At 39.4% G+C, this 26,310-nt stretch overlaps 1 protein-coding gene across 1 annotated transcript in view; it reads right to left on the bottom strand.

The window, feature by feature from the left end:
- Window positions 1-26,310, bottom strand: part of Kcnd2 (potassium voltage-gated channel subfamily D member 2) — a 484,782-nt gene that overhangs the window by 18,297 nt on the left and 440,175 nt on the right. The gene's annotated exons all lie outside the window — the stretch shown is intronic.

Genomic DNA, 26,310 nt, shown 5'->3' on the forward strand with positions numbered 1-26,310 from the left:
TCCATTAACCTTCACTTGTGATATCCGATAGTCATTTCTCATGATAACCTTATCAGTCCTGTGCTGGTGTGTGATAGCTGACTGTTCTCTGAAACACTTTGTTCTTTGCTTCAGTACTTTTTACCTTCTTACCTCACTGGGAGCTCCTTTCTCATCTATTCTGGCTTCTTTCCCTTTATCTGATTTCTAAAGCTTTGCATAATTTATCTCTCAGTTTTGAATCCTTTTGCCTTTTCAATCACCGCCATAGCTTAAGGTTGGTTTTCTGTAGCAGTACCCTAATTTGCACTGACAGCCTCTATGGATGGTTCTCCTGTACGTGAGACTCCTACCTTCAGTGGTTTGGTCTGATTATTTCAAAACCTGGATGCCTAAAAGTCAACAAAACTGCAAACTAGACAAAACAGGGCTTGCCTGTTTCTAGCGTCCTCTGTCAATTCTCAAATCAGTCTTCACAGTTTGCCATCTATAGTTAGCAAAACTCTCCCACGCTGACCCCTCCACATTCTTAAGCCAGTACTTACCGAGCTACCCAGTCCCGATTAGAGTCACGCCTTATTTCCAGTTACTCTTTTCATCTCTGACTAAGACATTAAAAAACCCATGTAGGTTGCTTTCCTCAGCTTCCATTTGGCCACTAACCAAGCAGAGAAGCTTGCCCACCCTTCCCACATTTACCACAATACAACTCCTGGACTAGAGCTCTGCTTTTAAAATGGAAATTGACCAGTTGATGCTTTATTTCAGTTTTCCAATGGTTTTGAAACAAAAGCAAATCGAAACTCATCCCGTTTGACTCCAGATTATGGTAATACCATGACAACTTAGTTCCTGGCTACTTTATACTAGTTTCTGCCACACTCTGTCCTGTGGGCACACTGGACATTTGGCCGTCTGCTTTGTGTGTGGCGACACTTAATTCTTCATTCCAAAAGCTATTTCCAATTCACGTTATTCACAGTTGCTATTCCCTTCTTTAATCATGTTCCATGACAACTTCTCATTTTGTTACTTTCACAGTCCACATGTGATATAATACTTATTTTTTATTTTTGATAATGGGGATTGAACATTGTACATGCTAGTCAGGGGTTACATCACTGAGCTACATCTCTAGTCTGATATTTTCTCCTTATTTTTCATTCTTCATAAAAATAAAGTTGAAACAGTGAGAGCTATTTGACTTTATCTCTTTCTAGCATGAAGTAGGCTCTTACTGTATATCAGTTAAATGCATTCATTGTTTTCCTCTTTAATAATAGAGGTTGTCTAAGGCTTAATTCTTGGGAAAGAGTACTGCATTTTTCGGAATTTATTGGGAAATGATCACCCTTACTAACATGGTTCTTGTGAGAGAACATTTTTATGTTAACCTGTAGATGGGAGAAGCTGGCCAAGGATAGGACAGTGACAGTAACAGGCAGATGCTGACCAGCATCGTATTTGAGGATCCCACTGGGGCTCTTTGAGTCTTTAGTTACTCATTCTGGTGTTTGTAGGTGATCAGAAGTTGACCTAATTCCCGATGACTCAAATTCCTGCACCAGAATGTCCGTACAGTGTTAATTGTTGCCCAGCTTCTGTGACTACATGGAGGGCTGCATAACTGGGGCAAGATTTCTGAACACGGCCCAGATCAGAAAAGTCAAACTGGTAACAAATTAGAAGTGGTTCCAGCAGCATTCGCTCATGTTGCATCAGACACCTTCACTGTGACCTTGACTCTGCTCACACCCCACAGCACTTTCCCCAACACATGCAGGCACACAAGCCACAGTCAGAACACACTTAAGTGCTGGTTCCCAAGGACTTCGTTCTCTACTGCTGTTTGAAGTTTCATGCAAAGTCATTGAACTCATGCATCTTTTCTACTTACTCAAAGTCCCAAATGGTACAATACGATTAGTCAGGAAAAGAACTAAAGTGAATCTACATATATTTATTTTCTATTTATCTATGTATGCATGTGTGTCTGTATATACACATGCATGCATCAATCATCTATTTGACTGTTTATTAATCTTCTCATTTTTCAGTTTATAGAGGCATGAAAAAATTACTAGTTTTTAGGCACAACATATTATAAATCAAATTTTATTAATATCCATTCATTTTCTACATTTGACATTTTTACAAAAACTCTATGGCATAGAGATCTCAAAAAAGGAAAAATCATTTTTGCGTAGTTTTGAACTCTAAATGGCAGATGACCTTTTTTATTCATATGGCTTTCTATCTGACCTGAAGACTATATATGTATGTTCATATAATAAATGAAAAGCATTGTAATGCTTCACTTTCCTAGTAAAGTCATGGCTTTTCATGTGCAAATCTATTTTCCATGAATACTAAGAGGGAAGGCAGAAATGGTATTTAAAAAACAGTCACACATGCAGAAGGGATCTTCACCCAAAAGGAAGAAAAGGTTGTTGTTAAAATAATCCCGATGTTCAGTTTCTCCCCTGCTCATTTTGTTGTTCAATGATGAAAAGTCACAAGTTGCCTGGTATGAGGAATAGAATGGCTGGATCCCACGCAGGTGCAATGAAGCCCAGAAGACTCATGACTGTTGATGGAGCCAGGTTCTGGGTCCACCATACCGTGTATCAACAACTAAACAGTTAAAATAAAGACAGCTTTATCTGGGCAGAAATAAGTTCTTAGTGGTATATTTGAATGATTACTGCTCTCTTCTCCTTTCTCCTCTTCTCTTCTCTCCTCTTCTCTCTCTGTGTGACTGATTTTTGTGTGTTTGAGGTTTTATTTTTATTTTTATTTTGGCTTGAGTGCTAATCCAAGAGGTATAAGAAACAATTTCTTCTGACCTGGAAACTGGATTACTTATTAACCAATATTTCTATCCCTTAGGGTCTCAGTGGCTATGTTATTCATGGATTTTCTGCCATCAACTTGCAATCTAGAAGGATCACCGTTTGATGGATAGTTTTTTAGTAGCTGCAATGTTTGCAAATAGCAAATGACTTTTTAAAGTGTTGCCATATAACACCTGCTTGTACAGAACTTGTTTGCCAGAGGGGCCCTGGTATTAATTTCAGTGGTAAGATTTCTCTTTGACATTTTGAAGTCAACGTTTGCCTAAAAGCTACGCTGATTTTGAGCTTGCCTATTTTGTCCTAAGAGTCAGTCATTCTCTCCTACATAGTTTGAGAACTTCACATATATTTTCCAAGTATTGTGAGCCTCTATTAACCCAAGGAGGGGCAACTAGAAGTTTCTCTTTCATAACTAGAGTTCTTGACTGGAAGAAAATAGATTTTCAGGGAATTCATGAATAAAGATCAGAGGGGTTGTCCAGAAGACAGTTCTACCCGTTCACATTATTTCCCTTTCCTTAAATCTTTTAATTTGTTTGTTTGTTTTGCTGGAGAGGGAATCCTCACTCACGCTGGGCAATCACTCTATGACAGAGTCCTTAAGAGTTGAAAAACAAAGCAAAGCAAAACCAATTAAACTAGATTCTCTTCCATAACTATAGGTCTTTTGATTAAGTTATTTATCATGGATGAGTAACATTTAAAACATGATAACAGTTATGGTGATCTGAGTGTCATATATTGCTGATAAACGTTTGAATTCAATTGAACAAAAGAACGGCTCTCAAATTATCGCCATGATTTTACAACTGCATAAACACTAACTGTCCACTAGGGGGCATAAAAACCTAAACGAAAGTTTGGAAACAAACCAGGTCTTTTCTGGTCTTCACAAGCTGAGATCCAGAAAAGTATTTCGAGTAAATTGCCTGCACAGATCCCTTATCTTGGTCTACATAAGCTCAACATTTAGGATATATTTTGGGCATCTTATTACTCTGGAAATAGTGAAACAGCACAAAAATCCCACCAATTTCATAGATTACCCAATTTCAAGGTGCTGCCAAAAGGATGCAGAATAATACTGACAATATTTTGCTTCTTCTAAAGAGATAAATCATCTCCTACAGTGTGTGTTATCACCAAAGCACAATTTTAAACAAGAAACTTTTTCCTAGGACCCTTAGGGTGAATATGAGGGACATTTAAGGACAGGGTGGGTGGCAGAGCTTAGATGCCTTCAGCCCATGGACTGAACGTTTACACCAAGTCCATGTAGCTTCATTCCGCCTTACTGACTGGGTTTCACTGGCCTCTTGACTTTTTAACAAACAAATTCTCATCTCTCATTTTCTTTCTACTAGCTTTCCGCATTTCACATCATGAAAGGAAGGCTTTAAAGTTCATAAATGGAACGGATGATTGTAACGTCATGTCCTAATAAAGTATTTATTGCCTAAATGAATGCCAACATTAAAAGACTTTATAGTCCTGTCTGAAGAATGCTTTCTTATTTTCAAAGAAGCTTTTGATTATTTTTTAAAGTTAAGACAGCATAATGCATAATTGATTATTGTGAGGCACACGTTGAAAGCAAACAAAATTATGGCTAAACTCCAATAGGAATGGGATAACACAGGGTATTTTTTTCTCTGCTTTGACCCTTGTCTTTCTTGTCAGGAGTCCACTTTCTGCTGTATTTAAGTCTGCTTATGCCATTCTTTGGCAGGAAAGCCCTAGATTCTGTCACCTGTAAGAAAGAGCCGTGACCCCAGTAGCGTTTCACCTTTGGACCACTTGTTCCCCTCTGCTACTTACACACACACACACACACACACACACACACACACACACACACACCACATCTTGTAATAGACACAGAAACCTCTTTGTTACCTGAACATAGCATTTTCCTCCATCACTCTAAGACCAGGTGTGTCTAACCTTTTGACAATATACACAACATTATCATTTGCTCATTAACATTGTTCATAATCAAGAACTGTGAACTACAGTCACAAAAAAGCACCTTAGTGTTTTGAGTAACTTTGCAATTTTATGTTGCCCAGCACTTTTAACCGTCCAGGGGCAAGTGGAAATTCCAGGCTGCAGGTTGGACTTGCCTGAAAGAATATAACTCTGTAATTATGCTCTTTCTAGAACAAACTTATTTGCATCCCCACGACATGAATCTTATGGGAAAACTACAGTTTAACCGTGATAAATTACAAATATCTGTTCTCACTTGATGAACATCTTGACCTCCTTCTGGGGGTCCAGTAAGTGTACCTATTCTCTCTTTTTTTTGTATTTTTCAATTAACAAACTACAGTTAGTTTTTCTTTTTAACAGGACTGTTCTCTCTTGCTAAACCATGATGCCCAACAGGTCAAGGATCATGTCATCATCATAAATTCAACTTTAGTACAAACCTTGTCTATTGCTCAACAAATAGTTGGAGCACGATAAACATTTATTGCTTAAATAAACCAGTCAAGGTGATGTGTGATGGCACATAAGAAGTATGGGAGGGACCGAGAAGAGATTCTTGTCTCCTGCTCTCTTTCTCATACCCAGGAACAGGTCAGCGCATTAATTTTTCGGTTCCTTTCTGGCACTGTGTTTAATGCCCAGATAACTTGGTTCAATTCCACATCAATGCATCATGCTTTTTGTATCTACAAGACTTGCAATCTTTAAACACGACAAAGGTATAGAGACTAGACGCTTCCCTACTCTCTACATGCCTTTATTGTCACATGCTTAAGACAGGTGACTATGGACAGCATTTTGAAATGCCTTGACACTTTTTCTTCGATAGATTTTGTGACCTCAGATGCTCAGCAATTGGCATGAATCATGACTCTTTGCTATCTTACTCTCTCCCATCGCCCTGGGAAATGGCTGACTTTTTCATTTTACTGGTCTTGCCACTGCTCATCTTGGACTGGGAGCACTAGCAGTCTTCTGGAAAGATCACTGTATGGTGCTCGCTTTGCCAAGCTGGCTCCACCATGGTTTTACTTGGGGAATGCCTCAGGGGAATGTCATTCACCAAAATAAAATTATCCCAGCAAGCAGGTCAAGGCTCGCACAAATATGATCACTTGGTTTGGGGCCAGTTTCCAGGAAGTGTTCTACGCAGTGCTATGACACTGGTTTGCACAGTGGCTTTCTTCCGTTTCCTGCCTCTGTCACTTCCGCCTCCGTTCCTCAATTTGATAGAATACCACCTCTGTGCAGGAACCCATTCTCCCATCCTTCCCTGAGGTTCTTTCTGAAAGAGCAAATCATGATTGCTTCTTACAGTGTTGCTCATATGGCTAGACCTCTCCATCACTTGCAGATACCATGGAGATGTTTCATTGGAAATCATCCAAAGGCTCCTTGGCGCCTTTGCCAAAGGCAGGGGAGGAGGAACTAGCCCCTAGGTTTAGGCCTTCATCACATACATTTCAGATGTTAGTCAGATAACTGAAAAGCCAGGAACGGAGTTAGTTATTGTTAACGTTTTCATTTTATCTCACTTGAATTCGAATAGTCTAAAACCTATTAGCTACTACCGGCCTCAAGACACTTTCAATTTGCGATTAAGTATTTACCTATTTTATTTTCAACTATGCTTTTCAAATTACTTATGGATTATCCAGTAATGACCTAACACATCTCTAATTTCTAATTATGCCCAGACAGTCCTGATAATTTTGCAAATTGTCTGGTTTGTAGGTCTTACAGAAAAGAATACATAAAATCGCAACTGCCTGTGAGACTGTGGGGCAGAGAACGAATCCCTTTTGGAACCCGCAGTATCTGAGGAGATAGGATAATTCCAAGCCATATGCCTTCCAACAGTTCTGGCAATACAGCTCTATTCCTTCACTTCTTCTTCACCCCCTCCCCTGGCCTGAGCCCCTCCTGTTCTAAAGTGCAGGTCCAGGTTGAGTCTGATCACCACAGACCACATTCTTACAAGCCATGAGTCCAAACAGAAGGCTCACCTTGGTCCATAATTTGCGCATCTTTTGGCCTAGCCACTAACTAGAAACTTGATGCTAAAAAATGTATTCATTTTGTGTGTGCGTGGAAATTCAAGGACAATTTGTGGGAGGTGATTCTCCCCTCTAATCACATCAGAGCTGTGGGTATTGAACTCGGGTTGGGAAACTCAGGTCAGCTGTTTTTCCCCACTGAGTCCTCTTGATGGACATTTTCCAGATGAATAATGTGCACCTTCATGTACATAGTCATTGTTTCAATACTAAAGAAGGGAGCCCAGAGGAGCTGTGCTTTTGTGTGTGCTATGCTGTGTGTGTATATGCCTGCACACACCCATGTGTGAGTGTGTGTGCTTGTGTGTATGTGTGTTATGTGTTCATATGTGTGAGTGCACACTGTACGCCTGTAAGGGAGCAAATGGCATCAGTGTCTTCCTTAATCATTCAGTACCTAATATTTCGAGGTATTTTCTTTTATTTGAACCCAAAGCTCACTGGCTCAGCTAGTCTATACAGCTAGCATGATTAGGGTAGCCTCCGACTCTGTTTCTTCCCATGCAGATATCTGTATAGATTCTGGGAATTCAAATTCAGGTCCTCGTGTTTTCCTAGCAGGTGCTTTATTTACCCAATGAGCCATTTCCCCAGACTCAAACTATGATGCCAGTTCCCAAAGACGATTGATATTTACACTAAAATCCCATTCTTCAGGCTAGTCTGGAAATTGTCTATATCCTTAAAGGGACTTTATTTTTGATGAGAAACTAAAGGCTCATGTTTACATGAGAGGTCTTAGGAGAGTAAGTCCTTTTTGATCAATGTGAGGCCAAGTTAACTCCTAAGATTAAATGGAGATACTATATACATTCAAGGTCTAGATTGCTTTGTCTTTTCAGAAGAGATTAAAGAATTGATTGGGCATTCTATCAATTATGGGAGATATACATGAGGAGAGTATTAAATAACTTCAAGTCTCTACTTGTATAGTTCGACTGTGCCATAATTATCTATAAAATGCTCTAACGGTTGTCTTCTCATTGTATCTGTTTAAAAATCACCACCAAAAACGCCAAGCTTAAATCAAACAGCAAAGTATCCAAGCTTAAATATAAAACAACTTAAAATAATCTGTAGAATAACATTTGTCTCCAGATACATTTAAAGAAGAAAAAATAGAGCTCTATTGCATGAAAATAAAACTGGGAATTAAACTTTTAAAAAAATTGCAGACAAAATCCTGTATTACAAGGACAATCAATATACAAACTCTTACACCCCCTTTCCATGTTCCTATCTGCATGTAGGTTTCCAGATGGGAAATTAGTATAACATAATACCTTTACAAATACAGCGTGTGCTCACTCACATTCTAAGCAAAACATCACTTCCCGTCTTCACAAGAGAATGGGCTTGATAGTGGAATTTTCATCGCATGGCTGTAATATTGCAGAGCAGATTGCAATCATCAACACAAGAAGTCACCATGAATAGGGTTTGGGAGAGAGTGAGAAGAGGTTCGGGGCTAAAGGCTTTAATGGAAGCTGGAAACGTGTGAAGGCAGGAAGAACCAGAGCCACAGGGGCTACGTGTGCCACCTTACAAGATGCAGAACAGGAGCAGAAACACTTGCCCCTCTTCCACAGCCTCCTGCATCCCAGGTAGAACAGCCAATGCCTCCGGCCTAGGGAACTGCAACCTGCTGGCATCTGCACAACTGAGGAAACCAGGAAGCCAGAACTCAGAGTGTTTTCTCCAAATCCAGCACAGCTCACACCTCAGAATCAAGATTTCTGTTTTGGTAGAATGCAGTATTTGGGCCCAGACCCAAAGGTATTGGATTTTTTTGGAGGGTGGGGAAAGGGGTGTCAAACATCATTTTATACTTCTTTAATATTTAAAAGTACTTGAAGAGCGTACAAATAATTCTTAACCTGTGGTCCTTTGAAACACAAATGCGATGCTAGATTGGCCTAGGTAGCTTGCTAATTTCTACTGTAGATATTAAGGCAATATTACATTCATCTTATTTAAAAAATATTTTGTGAATTCTTTGAGAATGTTACACAATGCATTTTGAGCATATTCATATGCACGCCTAACTCCATCTCATAACTCCTCCACGTTCTGCCCCAATTCCCTACTCACCCCCAACTTTACATCCCTTTTAATTCAGTCCATCCATAAGCTCCAGTTTGTGCTCTTTGGGGTGTGAAGCCATCCACTGTGAAGCGGTCAACCTCCCAGAAGAGGTTAAAGAAAACTCGCTATGCCCACTGGCCATGAGCGCTCCATTGTTCCTTGTTTGGATTGGGGCTGAACCCCTCCACAGCTTGTGCTAGGATACTGACTGGCTTGCTCTTCCTGAGACAACCACAAGTGTTCTGAGTCACACGCGGAGAGGCTGTTGTTCTGCTGGTTCCCCCAGCTCTTACTCTTTGAAAAAAGAGTATTTGCTAGAATGTGAACCCCAGCCGTGAGACTACTTCACTGGGAGCGGCGACACATGTCACTGTCATGTCACCCGGTGTTTTTGAACAACTACGCGCCATTCAGCTTCCTCACTTTAAAACCTGAGACGGTTATACCTTCTTCCAGGGCAGGCCTCCAGGGTTTTCAGTTTCGGGCGGGGGTGGAGGAGGAGTGGGCATGCCAATCCACTCTGAGTGGAGAACAGGATAAGGAATCAGGATTTCTGTTTGGGTAGAACGCAGAGGGGGGAAAAACCACCCAGATGGAAAGCAATATTATAAAGATGTAAATTGGATTCGGGTGATTGTAAAAATGTTCCACTTGTGTGAAATGGGCACACTGTGTAATGAAAGCCGGTCTCAGGGGCTTCCAAGCTTCGTGGTGACTCAGTGCTGGCAAGGGGCTCTTAATTAGAACAAATTGTTTCAGAACAGAACCACCGAGAACGGCATCAGTAATAAATAAAAGTCATATTTTCAAGGCAGGTGAATACATGCGAACCAGGTTGCCTTTATAAATGAACACAGTGTCACAATTAGCTTATTTGGCCACACATCTTTCAGTGGTAGGAGTCTTTTGTTTCTGTTGTTGTTAGGTTTGTTGCTCGTTTTTATTACAATCATGAAAGTCTATAGCTAAACATACCAGAGACTGGCTGTTACTTATAAATTTACATTTCAAAATATCTTATGCTTAAAGGAGACTATAAGATGGCCAATGAGGGTTTTCACAATAAAGTGGAAATACACGGTGTGATGTCCGTACTAAATTAAGAACAAGAAAGAACACAGGGGTGCCATTAGGGGTATCATCAGTGTGAATAGCAAAGATACTCTCAAACTCTGCTTGACAACTAGATGCGTCTCCCGCTAATGCGGGCTTATGATAGTGTGTATTTGCAGTTGTAGGGTAAAGCCTGTGGGGTTGTCAATACTCCAGGAACCCGAGAACAGTGCTCTGTGATCAACGGTGGTTGAGTTTCATTATGAGAAGAGATGCCATAATTTGAAACAACAGTACATTCCTGGAAACAACTGCAAGTGGTTTTATAAGTAGAAATAAAATTTCACAGAAACAAGCACCTAAACTAATGAACTACCATGCACACGAAGGAAAATACATTTAACTGATAAAAGCTAGAAGCAAGCACAGCTCTTAAATATATTGCTCCCTTTTCCTGTTTTCCTATCACTTCTCTAATAATTTATCTAGTTCTCATTACGAATTGAGTATTTTGATGCTGAGGACAGATTGAACACTGGGCTCTCCTGTTTTCCCCTAAAGCTCTCCCACTCAACAACAGAAGTCAGAACAAGAAAAAAGTAATTGAACTAACATTGTTGCAGGTCTCTAAATATTGTTATGCGTCCTTTCTTAATTTCTTCCTTCCCTTCGGGTTGCCCGAGGCTATTGCTTGCCAGCCTTGCTCTGTCTGATTCCACTTCTACAGAAGACAATTGTTAATTACCCCATTCACACCTCTGACATTTACCCTTAGGGGGGATGCTCCATGCCTGGCTTTACTGCATCATCCTCCCCCATCCCCAATTCATTCATTCATTCATTCATTCATTCATTCATATTCTCTCTCTCTCTCTCTTAAAAATGGTGTATTCTAGTTTGCTTTCTTTTTCTGGGATAAACCCTTATTGATAGCAACTGGAGGAAGAAAGGACTTATTTATCTTATACTTCCACGATATACTTCACTGAACAAAGTCCAGGCAGGAACAAAGCAGAAGCCATGGAGGGAAAGCTGCTTAAGAGCTAGTTCAACTCCCTCAACCCTGAATATATAACCCTGAATCACCTACTCAGGGAGTGGGACTGTCCACCGTGGACTAGGGCCTCCTTTATCAATCATTTGTCACGGGAACATCCCAAAGGACTACCTACACGTCAATCTGAAGGAGGGATGTTCTCAACTGTGGCTCTGTCTTCCCCAGGGGTGGGGGCAATACTAGTTTGTGTCAAGTTGACCAAAGCAAGCAAAACGAAACAAAACAAAACAACTAAGAAGTGCAGGATGTAAGCAGCAGCATCGACTTGCCTGCCCTGGTCCGAGCATCACCTTGCCTGCGTTTTTCCTAGCATAGCTCTCTCAGAACACAGGAAAAGGGCAGGAGGGCACATTGATTGGGCCTCCCAGGATGCTTCCTTTCACAAGCATTCAACTTTACTGTTGTAGAACAAAATTCTATCTGAGCCATGTATGATCCTGTATGATGAGTACAACCCAGGGAACTTTATGGACACTTTAAGTTACATTTCAAACTAATTTTATATCTGAAAAACTAGTATCCTTTCAACTTTCTCTAACTGTTTAAATATGTAAAAACTCATCTACATTTACCCATGGTTTATACTGTTGCTATACTTCTGTTTTTCATAAATAGGAGACGGATAGAATTTGACCCGTGGTTTGTCAAATCCTGACTTAGAAGGCTCATTCTTCATGCAGGTTAGCCACGATAGAAAGGCTAATTGCTGTTTCTTCAAGGAGGATTTGACATCATTCACTAAAACCTTACCTCAACTCGGATAAACATTCTTTTTTCAAATTCGTTTTGCTTCTTGACTTTTGGCAAGGCACTCCGGGGACAAGAGGAAAGGTTATTCGGTGGGTTTTCCTGGCTCTCTTTCTTCTTCCTCTGCTATCTCTGGACAGTTCTGCCTTCAGGTTACAGGAGATGCAGCAGTCATGGGCTCACTATCTTGTTTGTAATTTGCCACTTCAGATTGGAGCAGGAGGTGGGCACAGGCGGCACTACCTATACTCCTAACTCTTTGTTAAGAGGGGGAAGAGACAGATGGACAACAGGTTTCTTGCTCTTAGTGACCCCTAGTAGACAAACACGGGGAATGGTTAAGGAAACGCAACTGCTACCACAGAAAGTACCTAGGAGTCCATTAGTCTTGGCAAATGTCTCTATAAGGTGGCACGTTTTGAACTGAAATTAGAAAAATAAAAATGAGGACGTCAAGCAATAAACAGAAGGGCTGTGTTGTGGAGAGGCCTCCGGTAACTTCTAGCTCCTAGCAACAGCACGGTCTTATGAATGAGTACACTATGTGATGATTCTGAGATGTCTTCCATTCGGCGACATGTCTCAAACACCTTCTTACTTTACTAAAAGTCTGCAGTTAGAGGCTCATTCTGCTAGGGAAACTCTTGTCTTTGATAAAATGTAATAGTTCCCCAGAGTGGCCGCACACGAAGCTTTTGAACTCACATGTGTACATCTGGGAAATGAAGGCATTTTGAATGAGATGTTGGAGAGGACAATTGTATACAAATGCAAGAAAGGGATCTAGAGATGAAGGTGGGGCACTGAAACCCAGATTTATGCTTCTCAAAAGTTTCAGCCAGGGCTGGATGTGCCCAGAGAAAGCTTTTTTGTCCCTCTATCGTGGACTGACTTTTCAAAAGGCATTTGTTTGTCTAGCAAGAGTGAAGGGAGCCAGCCATTGTGCCTGGGAGACCCTGTATTGATCCTCACTGAAGAACTACTTAGATAGAACTTGACTACAGCACAATGCAGGATTAATTTCCTTCCACATCTGCCCACGATGGGCATGCCGATATGCATTCATGAAGCTTCTCTCTGTGTAGGGATTGGGGACCTCGTGAACAAATTAACATGCTGAAGTCAAAAGGAAAATGGCCATTTTCAGTTTTGCTTTCCTTAGATTCTATAAAGTAGAATCCAATAAAAAATATTTTTATCTAACTTCCTAACATTGTCCATAACTACTTATATTGAATACGACAAGTAAGTAGTTACTTTATGTTTTGTGTTTTAAAACTTTATGTTTAAGACAATAAAGACAGCTTTTCTTCCTGTTTGTAAATCTTTGTTATGAAAATGTCCCACAGTTTACAGAAGGTTTGAGATGACTGTGAAGCGTAATAACAACCACATGCCCGTCTAGAAATGAGATCCCCCCCCCACAGGTGAAATTTTGCTTAAACTTGTTTCTAAGGGAGGGGGAATTTATGAAGATGTTTCTAGTTCATCATTTACCTTCGTGATTTCAAACAAATTTCACATCAAAAAATGCAGCGAATGTTTCCTTAATTTGATTAATTAGGGGTGGATACAAGTCTTGATACCTTCCTTTCTATTAATGATGTGGGTCAACGAAGTGTTTGAATGGCATTCAGAGAATGGCAGGGTAGAAGACACACATAGAACATTACATGCAGGCCTTAAATGTAAAGTCAGAGAATCTGTCTGCAACTCCTCAAATGCGGTGTATCATTGGCAGGATGTGGACCTGTGTTGGTGCGTGTTCAGTTGAAGAGATACGATTCTCCTCATATGTGTGAAATGCTGTTTTAATGTTCCCTTTTGTACTTAAAAACACACTCAACCAAAACAACAAAAAGTGATGCTGTTGGCTATAATTTCCAGGTCCTCCAATAACCCCCTGAGAATACGTGTTCCTGTCTTTATGCAGAGCCTCCTCCCTACTTGAGGTCAAGTCTCTGAGAGCAAGAACATTCCCTTCCTCCAGAGTAAAAGATTCAGAACAGGGTCCTGTCAATCAAGGGCCATTACCTGGAAGCAAAACAGTGTGTGTAGTAATAGTTCTTATTATTTCATATGTTAGAATATTTGAAGACTAAGATACTTTAGATTTGCAGGACCACACTTGCATAATTTATCTTACCGGGCCATGAAACTAACTTAAAAATCTCCTTACTATACCTAAAAACCACATATTGGCTGCACTAGAGGTGTTTATTCCAAATACTATGCCAAATCACCCGCACATGCAAGCAGAGTGAGAGTCCTTTGCAGACTCTGCCTTTACTAGTCAGGAATCCCTCTCTGTCTCTCATTACCACCCTCTGCACCCTCTTTCTCTCTTTAACATTTATTGCTTATTTACTTTAGGTGTATGTATGCACGCATATGTACCATGGCATGTACGTAAAGGCTAGAGGACAATTTGTGGTTATCTGTTGCCTCCTTTCCCCATGTATGTCCTAAGGCTTGACCTCAGGTGATCAGGATTGGGGACAAGTACCTTCTATCTTTGATCAGTAATGCCTGTGCTCCCTTGTGAATGCCAAGAAGAGCTAGAAACAAGAGAGAGGCTTATCTCTTTAACACCATCATTCGATTATATATTCCTGGTCCCCATCATTGATTTGGATGACTTAGTACGTCTTCGGTTGTCTCAAGGTTGCTTGGCATCTCCAACAAATTTGTGTGCTTTCATTTAACTCATCTGAAAAGTGTATTGTCTAATTAAAATGGGTGTATGATCTAAGCTGAAAACAAAAGGGGAAGCGTGTCTTGAGCCTGAAGGTCAGCAATGGCTGCTGTGCTCAGACTTACCATTTCCTGCTTTTGTTTCATTACGCCATTGCTCTACCTAGGAAAGATGCAGCACAGGACATAGAGGGATGGTGCCTGGGCATTGCTAAATTCTTAGGGTCCCATTATTCATGATGCTGGGTCCAGGAGTCCCACGGAGCAATTGTCTCTGTGGTGTTTTTAAACCTGTGTTTGAATCATAATGGTCCCATTTTAGGTGTTAAGTGCAATGTGTTCTATAATCAAAATGTTTTTTTTTTTACTCTCATAATCAGATAAAAATAGTAATTTATTTTCTTTGTCAAAACATTCTTATCATCTAAAAGAGGCTTTATCTAATCAACTTTAGCCTGTAAATTAAAACTCTCCATGATTAGTGCCCTTTCCAAGAGAAGCATGCAGGAAAGAAAGTACTGTTTAGGAAGAAAATAAGTTGTATTAATTTAGGGAGAGTGAAGGACCCAGAATTATTCAGCGAGTGTTTCATTTTCTTGTATTAGTTCTGTGTTCATTATTATCAGAGATGAGATAATAACTAAATACTACAAAAGAACGACTCAATAGATACGAGCAAGTCCTCTTTTACTCGCTACTTCTCAAATACCTTGATCAGAAAGCTATTCTTACCACTGAGTTTGTTTATATTTGCTTTGTCTGAATTATTATTTTTTATTCCTGAAAGAACTAAACCAAACCAGGACATGAACAGTATGGCACCACAGTCCTTACCTTCTGTTTTTTTTTTTAATATTTATTTATTTATTATGTATACAATATTCTGTCTGTGTGAAGGCCTGAAGAGGGCACCAGACCTCATTACAGATGGTTGTGAGCCACCATGTGGTTGCTGGGAATTGAACTCAGGACCTTTGGAAGAGCAGGCAGTGCTCTTAACCGCTGAGCCATCTCTCCAGCCCCCAGTCCTTACCTTCTGAAGCCCTTACTTTCATATGTAAGGCTGGGCATGCCACAAAGTTAGAATCCAGCAAAACTTAACATAAACAGGGCTGTTAGTGCCCACTTACCACCGAATTTCAGAATAACAGAAAAACACATGATTTTTGAATACAGACTGTACATGATAGCATGTGGTCCCGCTCATTTCTATCTCTCATGGCAGAGTTGCCTGTCATCTTCGTCTACATCGACCATGCTACACACACATTCCACTGTTACTGATTGCTCAGTGATAAGCTGTTGCGCCCCTGGTTACCATTTCATCCTGAGGACATTTTAACTGAAGTCACAGCAGAGTTAACTTTTGCTTGGCCAGATGTGGAGGCAGAGGACCAGCCACCCTGTTCAGACCCCTTTCCCTCTAGTGTGTGACATTGCGGGTTACACCATGACCTCTCCTACACTGCTCTCTTGTCTTTAAAATGTGGGGTGAGAACAACTGCCCGTTAGCTCCTCATTAGTGATGGACATGATTACTTCAGACCTTCTTACTCAGGCACGTGAAGCTATTGGAGATCCCTTATACCAGGATGAATTTCATGCCAATTTTGTGAAACAATAAGCAACTATTATTATTATATATTATTAATAATTATTATTATTTGGCACTATGATAATAACATTATATGTCAAAAACGTATTCTTAATAAGTTCACTGCCTCGTTCTGAGGTAAATGTTATTGTTCCTATTTTACACACAGAGGAAAAGAATTTTAGGGAAGTTAAGTTGTAGCAGCGGCAGTAACAGGAGAGTGGGAAGGCGTGCGTGAGCATGACCCTGCATTCCTAAAGGAGCTCATGCGTGCATTTACGGCCTTGTTTGTAAGTGGGTTCATGCGAGCAGATACTGCGCATGCTTATTATTTGTCAAACAAAGGACTTGAACCAGGCACTTCGGATCTTGCAGTTACACCAAGTCCTTCGAGAAGGTGATGGACAGAATTTCAATCTGTTCAGGAAATTTAGGCTTACATTCATTTCAGAGACACGGAGTTGCTTTTGGAACATCCAATTTAGGATTAATTTAATTAAACTATTATTAATTTATTTTACTTCCTTCGACTATAAAATCAAATGCAACTTATTTTCTTAGGTGGAAGTGTTTTGCATCTTTCATTACAGAATTTGTTTGCTTGCTTTATCTCATGTTGTTTTACCCATTTGTATTCTTAGGTTACAAACTAAGTTACACAAGAATTTCAAAAGTTCAAAATTCAAAGAAAATCCACAAAAATGTAAAGGATTAAATAGTTTCTTCAACAGAAGTAAAAAATCTAAGTTTTGGATATTTTTAAAATTTATTTTAATTTTATGTGTACGTTTGCCTAAATTTATATATGTGCAGTGTGGGCAGTGACCAAGAAGGCCAGAAGAGGGCATCACGGCCCTCACTAGGACTAAAATTACAGACAGTTGTAAGCCACCATGTGGGTGTTGGGAAGTGAAACTTGGTCCTCTGGAACATCAGCTAGTCCTCTTAACAGCTGAGCCACCTCTCCAGTCCTACTCAGTCCTCTTAATGTGCATGGTGATAAAATTAGAATAAGACACTTGGGATGAGTCTGGCCACATCTTTTCACCTTTTAAATTGGGAGAAAGGCCTTGAGTCATGAACCATCTGGTGTGGCATGAATATTCAGCTTCTTTAGCTTTTCAAGGATTATGCTTTGTTAAGCTCATTTACTGGTCCCTTAGCTTGAGTACTTTGTGCATTTTTCTATTAACTTGTCTGATTATTATGTGGCATCTAATCAAATCTAATTATGATTCCAGCTATAAATATGAAGGGGTAAGTTCATATTAAAATGAACCCCTTACTTCAAGTAAGGAAGTAAAGGAAGAATAGCCTTACTTCCACAAATGAGGTATGAACTGCTTTTGCTCAGATAATGAATTCTAAAAAAAAAAGTAAGTATAACTAAAAAAATAAAAAGTAATTATAACCAGAATATTCTATGAGCTGGATCTAAACAGAACTGTTATGTTATGATACATAAAAACAAAATAGTTATTTTCCTAAAGAAATAAAAAAGACTATACTCATAACATCCTCAATGTCACGAGAAGCAAGCTATTTTTACACTTGATCTCAACACAGAGAGCCCTTAGGTCCTTGGCTTAACACTTTCTATGGTCTATTTGGTTCGGCTTATTTTCAGAAAAGAACATGATTTCTTTTCATGTGTGACTTCTTTATTGTGGAGAATGACATCTTCACAGCTTTTAGATACTGCATTGTTTTAAGGATCTTAGTAAAGAGAATACAAGCCATTAAAAAATAAAATGCTGCATTCCATTCTTTGCATATACTACCTTCATAAAATAAATAATAAATAGCATACATGTTGTTGACCATAAAGTAAGAGGTCTAAATATGTATGCACTGTCTACTGTACGGATGGATCTGTAGTGTTAGTAAGTCTTTGATCAAATGCTAAAGCCAGTGTCTTTGATGTAAGAGTGTGGACATCTCTCAGACGATTCACAAGATCTATCTTTTTGCTTCTAATGTAACCACTTGTGTATTAGAAAAACAGCAGAGCAACCACATCATATGTGCTTATACGTATATGCTTGGATAGTGATCAAGAGACCATGTCCATTGCAGCACAGATTAAGGGATTCTTCAAATAAATCATATCAGAAATGTGGAAAATATGTGTAAGTTTGTGTAAGAAATAAATGTGTGCATAAAAGTATAGTAAATCTGACTGTTGTAAATCAAAGACAGTAAGAGAGAGGGCAAAGAGTCTAACAATTCTAGTTTGGTAGAAATCTATGATACTGTTGTTGCTGTATCTTTGGCTTTAATGAGCTAATTAGGACAGATTCATAGAAAAATGCAGGATTCTGCCAACCCTGGGTGAGTGTAAATCTCGTGCCATTTTCTAGCTGTATGAGTTACTCAGCCTTAATGAGACTAAGCCTTATAATCTATCAAACAGACTCAAAAACATGTTTAATTTTCTTGGTGGAATCTAAGTACCCATCTTAGAAATGGCTCCTTAGGCAAAGACGGTCTTGAGCTGTGATCGCTAGAAAGACGTATTTCCTTTGGTGTGGTTGCTGGAATGCAAGTCCTTGGAATTAAAACTGTGACAGGAAAAAACACAAAAAAAGCAAAGTCCACAAACACACAAGGGATTGGGAAGATAGCGGACTTTGTTTACGCTTCTTCCTTTCTTCAAACGAGACAAAGAAGACATCTTCCTGGCTAATACATTTGCTCCTACAGAATTCAACCTTCAAATGATTTCAATAATGAAATGAGGGAGAAAATATAGCTGCTCTAAATTACCTGTTCCCTGCTCAGATTTGAATATTTAATAGCGCAGTCAATGGAAAAGCAATTAAAAAACGCCTGCAAATGAAAATGATTCCTCATTCCTGGTGTGCCAACATGTGTACTTGTCTCATTTGCCACTTACAACAGGAATCTCAAAAGACTTGGAGGCTCTTTGTCATCCTCTGTTGTCCTCTCAGTAGGCTGAAGTCAGGTATCTTTATCTTAACGCACTATGATGCTTTACTCTGGAAGTCTGGCAATAGCATCACTACGTTCAAAGCAGTAACCTGCAGGAGATTACAACAGTAAACGTGTCTGGCTTCACGGGTGTGATCTGTGTTCCACAGGCCACAGGCTCATGGAAGCGCTGTGCCTATTCTCCTACTGCCATGGGATGCTTAGTGAGGTTTACCTTTCAGCGTGTGCTTTGCAAGTCCTGCGAGATAACAGAGCAGGAACAAGAAACAAACAATTCTGTTGCTCATTTGCACTCATAACTTCCTATCTGCCAAGACATTCTGTAACTCAGTATATGGACCAGCTTCGCAAGTCTCTCTGCTTAAGTGTAATGTATACCTTTCTCATCTCTCCTGGGTGAATAGAGACAATAGCTTTCAAAATCAAAGTCCCTTTGCTTAAATTGAAAATATTTTTTCACAGAATACATTCCCATCCCCCAACTCATCCTAGATCCACCCCACCTATCCAACTTCAAATCTTCTTTCTCTCTTATTAGTAAACAGACACTTAAGGCGATTTGTACCACACAGAGAGAATGAATGACATTTATTGTAAGAACATAGATCTAATCTACATGGAAAGTAGAAAAAGACAAGATCTTCTGCGTAAATTGGGAGCATGGGGACCTTCGGGGAGGGTTGAAAGGGTGAGGGGAGAGCTAGGGAGAAAAATGTAGAGCTCAATAAAAATCAGTAAAATTAACAACAACAAAAAAGAACCCTAACAACCAAAGATCCTGCCTTCCACTCTGCCTCTCTCTGTTACTCCCTGTATCAGCCATCCACACAGAGAGGCAAATTTTAGTTGTTTGTTCTTTCAGCTTCTCTTTGTTTAACCGCTGTGTAAAAGATAGAGAAGGCGCCTATGATGTGTGCACAGTGAAGGAGTGCCAAAGCAGCATTTGGGTGTGTTGGCTTAGGGAAGGGATACTATAGTTCTGGCAAGAATAAAAATGCTCCATGCCAGTTATAAAGTGTGATCCGAGTGAGGCTGCTGAGGATGCTCTCACTCGCGGTTGTGTTGACGCTGGCAAAGACGAATGACAAGGTTTTCTAGTAATAATCTGAGGTTTAGTTCATTTTGAAATAAAGTGAGCAACAAGTAAATGTGACAAGTCCAAGGAAAATGGAAGAAAGGTGAAAGCCTTGCGTTAATAATGTTAACGGTATTTTCCATGCTTTTGCATGGGGCCTCATATTTTAAATTGGTAATGGGTCCTGAAATCTATGTGTTCTACCGGTGATGGAGTGTGTAGCACAGTGGGTAATTCTAAGAACACTGGATACCTGGAAAATTGGATTTAAATGGTGATTTGCCACTTAGTTAACATCTCAGAACCTTAATCTTTCATTATTTCTTAATTTGTTGATTATTGAAGGCTACAGGGTAAAGTAGGGAACAAAACAGACATCATACATCTTACCTATTTGAGGAGAAGACAGAAATGAAGTCAATCAAAAAAAAAAATACAAAGATCATGCTATGCACCATGCTATGTGCTACCAAGAAAGACTAAGTAAGGTGTTTTGAAAAAGAAATTTAGGGCTAGTTTCAAGTCCTGATTCAGTTTTGTGGTAGAAAACTTAAACCGAGGCATGGAGAATGCGTAGGCGAGAACTGGAAAATGAGGTTGAAAGGGAAGAAATAGAAATATCTGTTTGACACGGCATCCATGAGGTTATGATTAGCTGGAACACATTTGCTCAGGCCCAGCCACAGCGAGCGGCGAGTACCAAATGACTTGACAGCAATGACTACTCAGCGTGACTTTAGTCTAATCTTCCCCACCCATTCCTATTAATCAATGTGTAAAATGTTTCTTCTCTAGAAAGCCCATCATCAATACAGCCATTCACTTAGCGGTATTTAGTTGACCTAGCAGACACAATGCAATTCTGTTGCATGGATTCTCTGACCTTGAATAGCTCTTTCTCATGTATACATATCCGTTTCTAATGAATTTCCCCAGGAGGTCTGTAATTCATGGTCATTTGGCTCAGTTGTGTTCACGCCTACCCTCGGGCCCAATACCATTTCAATTAAAGAACGCGAGTCAAAGTGCCGTTTCCCTCCTGTCTTTCATTACATTTGTCACTGGTTTTAGGGCCTCCATTTGATGAGGTTAGGTTAGCAATCTTCCACCGAAGTAGACAAAGGCATCCAAGAGCTAATGGCAAATCTAAATGCTGTAGGAGGACTCTTGAGGAGGTGAAGCTGGTCATGGACATCCCTGCCTCATCAGCAGCTCAACACCCTCAGTTCTTCACCACTCCGAGCTCTCAGCCACTCCTCAGGAACAATGCCCTTCCACGTCAGCCTGGTGTCCCATCCCTCCGTAGCATGCTGGGTACTTGGCCTGCCACAACCTCTCAATTACTCTAACATGAATGGGACCTAAAATGCTTTCACTATGGACACACACACACACACACACACTTCCTTTTCTTAATTTCTTTTACTGCCAGTAGAGTAAAATATTCAGACAAAAGCAACCAGAGTGTAAGAGTTTATTCTAGCGAGTTCAAGGCAGAGTACATCATGGTAGGTGGTGGGGAGTCACAGCTCCAAAGTAGCTGGTTACTTTTTATTCTCAGTCAAGAAGTAAAGAGATCACAGAAAACTGCAGCTCAGTTCCTTTTCTCCGCCTATGCCATCCAGGGTCTCCTGTCCAGGGAATGGTCCCACCCATAAGTATGAAGGGTCTTCCCATATGGATTTACATAACTAAGTAACTTCATGAATGCAGGCCTAGAGGAACACCTCTGAGGTGATTTCTAGACTCTGATATCTGACGTGGTTGTGGGTACCTTGGTGTAGAATTATTTCCAGGATCACACATATTATCTTCTCTCCTCTTCCAGTTTCTCTTTTCTTAAAGGTACAGAGACTATGATTTTGACACACACGCACATGCATATATATACACACACACACGTGCACAATGCATATATACACACACATACGTACACACACCTCTTAAATCATAGTGTATGGATTTTCATGACTAGGCTGAGCTAAATCATTGGAAATGTTTCTGGACACCTATTATATGAACTAGTATGAAAAAGATTCAGTTGTAATTGATGTAAAATTTAGAGAGAAGTTCACTCCTGCCAGGAGTAGATTGATAAAGGAGGGTATAATGTAGGATATATATTTTATGAAAGTCATAAAGTAGAATTGATCAAAATTCTAGTCCTTTTAGAACATAAGCTGCAACAGTACAATAGTAATGAAAATGTCTGTCCTATACCTTCTCTTAGTTAAACACAAATAAAATGTTGTCAAATGTGCTAGAGAAAACACGAGTTTATCTTTCAGTTCTTGCTGTAAAAACATTGTGGATATTATAGCTATATGCAAAGAATCAAGTTTACAGCATGAAATCTTGGAAAATATTACAGGTGTATGTTAATCAATTCATAGAAATGCTATCTTAAAGATATTTTGAGATTTGTATCATTTTCAAACATTTTTGCTCTTTTTCCTTTTGGAAACAGGCTTTGCTGGGTAACCTTTCAGTAGCCTGGAACTAGTGATACAGGCCAGGTTGCCTTAATCTTTCGGAAATTCTCTTTTTCATAAAAGGTATGCTGAAATCTTATGCTTATAACTTTTGTGGAAGAGTTCTAGCTAACGTTCAATGTAGAAACCAAATGTCCACCATGAAGGTGTGAAGAGGTGTTGGAGGAGGCCGCTTATTAGTCCCCAGATGCTCATCCCTGAAATAATCACACAGAAACTATATTATTTAAATCACTGCTTGGCCCATTAGCTCTAGCTTCTTATTGGCTAACTATTACATATTAATTTAATCTATATCCATTAATCTGTATATGGCCATGTGGCAGTGCCTTACTGACTACAGTTCTGGCATCTGTTTCTGGAGGAACTACATGGCTTCTCTCTAATTCCACTTTCTTTTTTCCAGCAATCAGTTTAGTTATCCCTGCCTACTTAAGTTCTGCTCTATCAACAGGCCAAGGCAGTTTCTTTATTCATCAATGGTATTCACAGCATACAGAGGGGAATCTTATCTCTTTAAGATTTTAACAGTGTGATCAGGTCAGGAGATCTCGTTTATTGTAAGGTCCCAGAATGAAAGGTTTCAAAGCACAATTTATCTGGCTTGTCTTACCAGTTGCCATGTGAGGATATACCTCTTCTTTCGAGAGCAGGGGTTCTCAACCTTCCTAACGCAATGCTGTGACCCTTTAATTTAGTTCCTCATGTTGTGGTGACTCCCAACCACAAAATAATTTTTTGCTGCTACTTCATAACTGTAATTTTGCTACTTAATGCAATATAAATATGTTTGGAGATAGAGGTTTGCCAAAAAGGTTTCGATCCACATGTTGAGAACTATTGTTCTAGATGGTGTAGCCATAACCAGACAATAAAAAAAAGATGCATTGATATTAGACTTCTTCACTTCTGGAGCTCTGTGAGATAAATAATATCTATTCTTTATAAATTTTCCAACTTGTGGTATTCTGTGATAATAACAGCACAAATTAGACTATTGCAATGACTTTCCTTTTTGTCTTAAAAAGGGCTCTCAGCATCATATAACCTTCAGGTCCACAACAGCTGGAAATATTCCCAGCTAAAATCCTTTGCAATGTATCATCAGGACATTGCAGCTACATTTCCCACAGGGAAATTTCATGTGGTCTCCTGTAGCATGTCTGCCTTTCTCCATTTTTATAACATTGTTTCATATTGATCCTTAGAGTCTTAAGAGACTCTCTATTTATGGGAACTGGAAGAGACAGCTCACCACCCAGACCCGGTTTCCTTTTAAATACATTTGCATTATATAGGAAGATAGTGGGGAAAATAACTCTGATAAATTGAATGCCATCCAAATTGTTGAACACCTACCCTGTTTTTAATCTTCACAGTATCTCCAGCAGATGGCTCTTACTGACACTTTACAAAGGAGAGACTGTCCTTGGAGAAGGTGAGACAGCAGGAATAGGAAGAAGCCATGTCTTCTAATTCTGCCTCTCACTTCTACACTAAAATCACCGAGGTCTTAGAAAAGTGTAGTTCAGATTTATAGACTAAGTGTTGGCACCGAACTAAGCACTTGGGGTCTCTGGGTTCCTTTCACAAATAGTGAATATAAGGAACATAGAATATAAGTCAGGGCCTGGTACTGCTGTGGCTGGGTACAAATATGCTTCTTGTAAATTCACATTGATGAAGTCACATTCTTTATTTCAAAGAGAATACTAATAGATAATATAAAAGTAATCTGAATATAAATTCCTTTGAAAATATTTAAAAATCATTCCTCATTTCAGATATTGTAAATGATTTACCAATTAAATAATTTATTTTGAAACTGTTAAGTAGAAATAATACTGCTATCATTTATACAACACCCATTGAACTTTATATATTTCCATCCTATACACAATTTAGTATGATCTTTAGAGAACAATAAAAGCTAGATAAATTAATTAATTTATACAAGATCACCCAAATACAAAGGTAGAATTTATCTAACCTAGATCAAGTTAACTTCAAGTAGCAAGTGTTTACCAATATTATTTATTGTTAGTTTTTTGACAGTTCCTAACTGTCAAAGAACTGTCATATATATATATTTGGTCATTCTCCTTTCCTGTCTTATCTCCCTTCACCTTCACCAATTCCCCCATTCTTCTTATCTGTCCATTTACTTGAATCATGGCATGTGAGCATGCATGCGTGTGTGTGTGTGTGTGTGTGTGTGTGTGTGTTGTGAGCCATTTACTCTGATCAGGAACATCTGTGTGACTATTGAATTGAAAGTGCTCATTGGAGCCAGGTGTAGTCCCCAGTAGGTACATAACTGAAGGGAATCAGTCTTCTTTTCCATGAAACTACGAGAAGGAAATAGTTCAGTGGTGTGGGGTATAGTCCCCTGAGCCCCTCCTCCGCCATCCATGCTTGGCTGTTGATTGCCCATGCTTGTGCAACCCCAGGGAAGCCACACACATGCATTGAGTTCGTGATTGCAATCGCTCTGTATTGCAAAGAAGATAATAGTTTCACCCATTTTACTGAAGTTTAACAAACATAGGATCAAAGTGTGTGTATCCAAGCATGAACTATATTATATTCTCGCTACTGTGTATTTTTTACACTATATGTGAAACGATTATGCCTTCCATTGAAATCAGCAATCTCTTCAATACCTTTTAAACATTTTTTTTTGAGGAAAAAACCTTAGTACATAAACACTCAGGGGTTGTGGATTTACTCATTGAGGAAGAATAGCTTTGAAGAAAAGATTATTATAAGAAAAACATCTCAGCTGGCCAGAGCTTTAAGATTAAAGAATTATTTCTGTATTTTAAACTGAAGTTCAAGGATTTATAAGATTTACTTAAGCCTATAAAAATATCTTGGTAGTATCCTGAATAATGTATCATCCAAAAATAAACCAGAATTTATGATGAAATTCTGATATTTTAGAAATGTCTCTTTTTAAAATTGCTTTCCTGCTATGCCATGGTTGATTACCCTGGTATTGATTTTTGTTCTTCTTGAATAAACAGATAAGGGCTACGGAAGGCACTATTCCCCACTGAGACTTTCTTCAGTGAAGATTGTATTAGAAAAAAAAGTAGACAGAACTGGAGAGTGTTTGGCCACTAGCCATTAGTATGTGAAATAAAATGAACATAAATTCAGCACTATGTCTAGCATACAGAAAACGCTCAGTAAGGGTTACCCATAGCTGCATTTATTAGTGAACACAGAAAAATGCCAAGGAACCCACCCGAAATGTGGATGAGTGTAGTAATTTTTTGTTGAATGTCTCATGAGATATTGGAGACTTAAAGGCTAGTTAGTGGAGAAATACAGCAGGTACAAGTTGTGCTCTGGCTCTAATCTGGCTTTGTGCCAGTCCAGGCAGGACCCCTGTCAAAGGCTGACCTGCTGAAGTGACATTGCTGACTCCGTAGTCTTGCCAGAGCCACCTGCAATACATCAGCACTTTTGTTCCTGTAAGTGCCACAGACTTTTAACAAACAACCGATTTCTCACCCAGGGAACACTTTTCTTCTTGAGTCGAGGGCTCCACTTCAGCCTGCAGTAGCATGGGAGAGCTGTTCTCAATGCTACCGGGGATAAAGAGACTAGAATAATTTTATTTCACTGGTAGTTCTCTAAAAGGAGAGATTGGCAAGACCAACATGTTACCCA

Source organism: Alexandromys fortis, unplaced genomic scaffold, assembly GCF_014885135.2.
Source record: "Alexandromys fortis isolate MF-2015 unplaced genomic scaffold, M_Fortis_MF-2015_v1.1 scaffold_34, whole genome shotgun sequence".
Classification (NCBI taxonomy): Eukaryota; Metazoa; Chordata; class Mammalia; order Rodentia; family Cricetidae; genus Alexandromys; species Alexandromys fortis.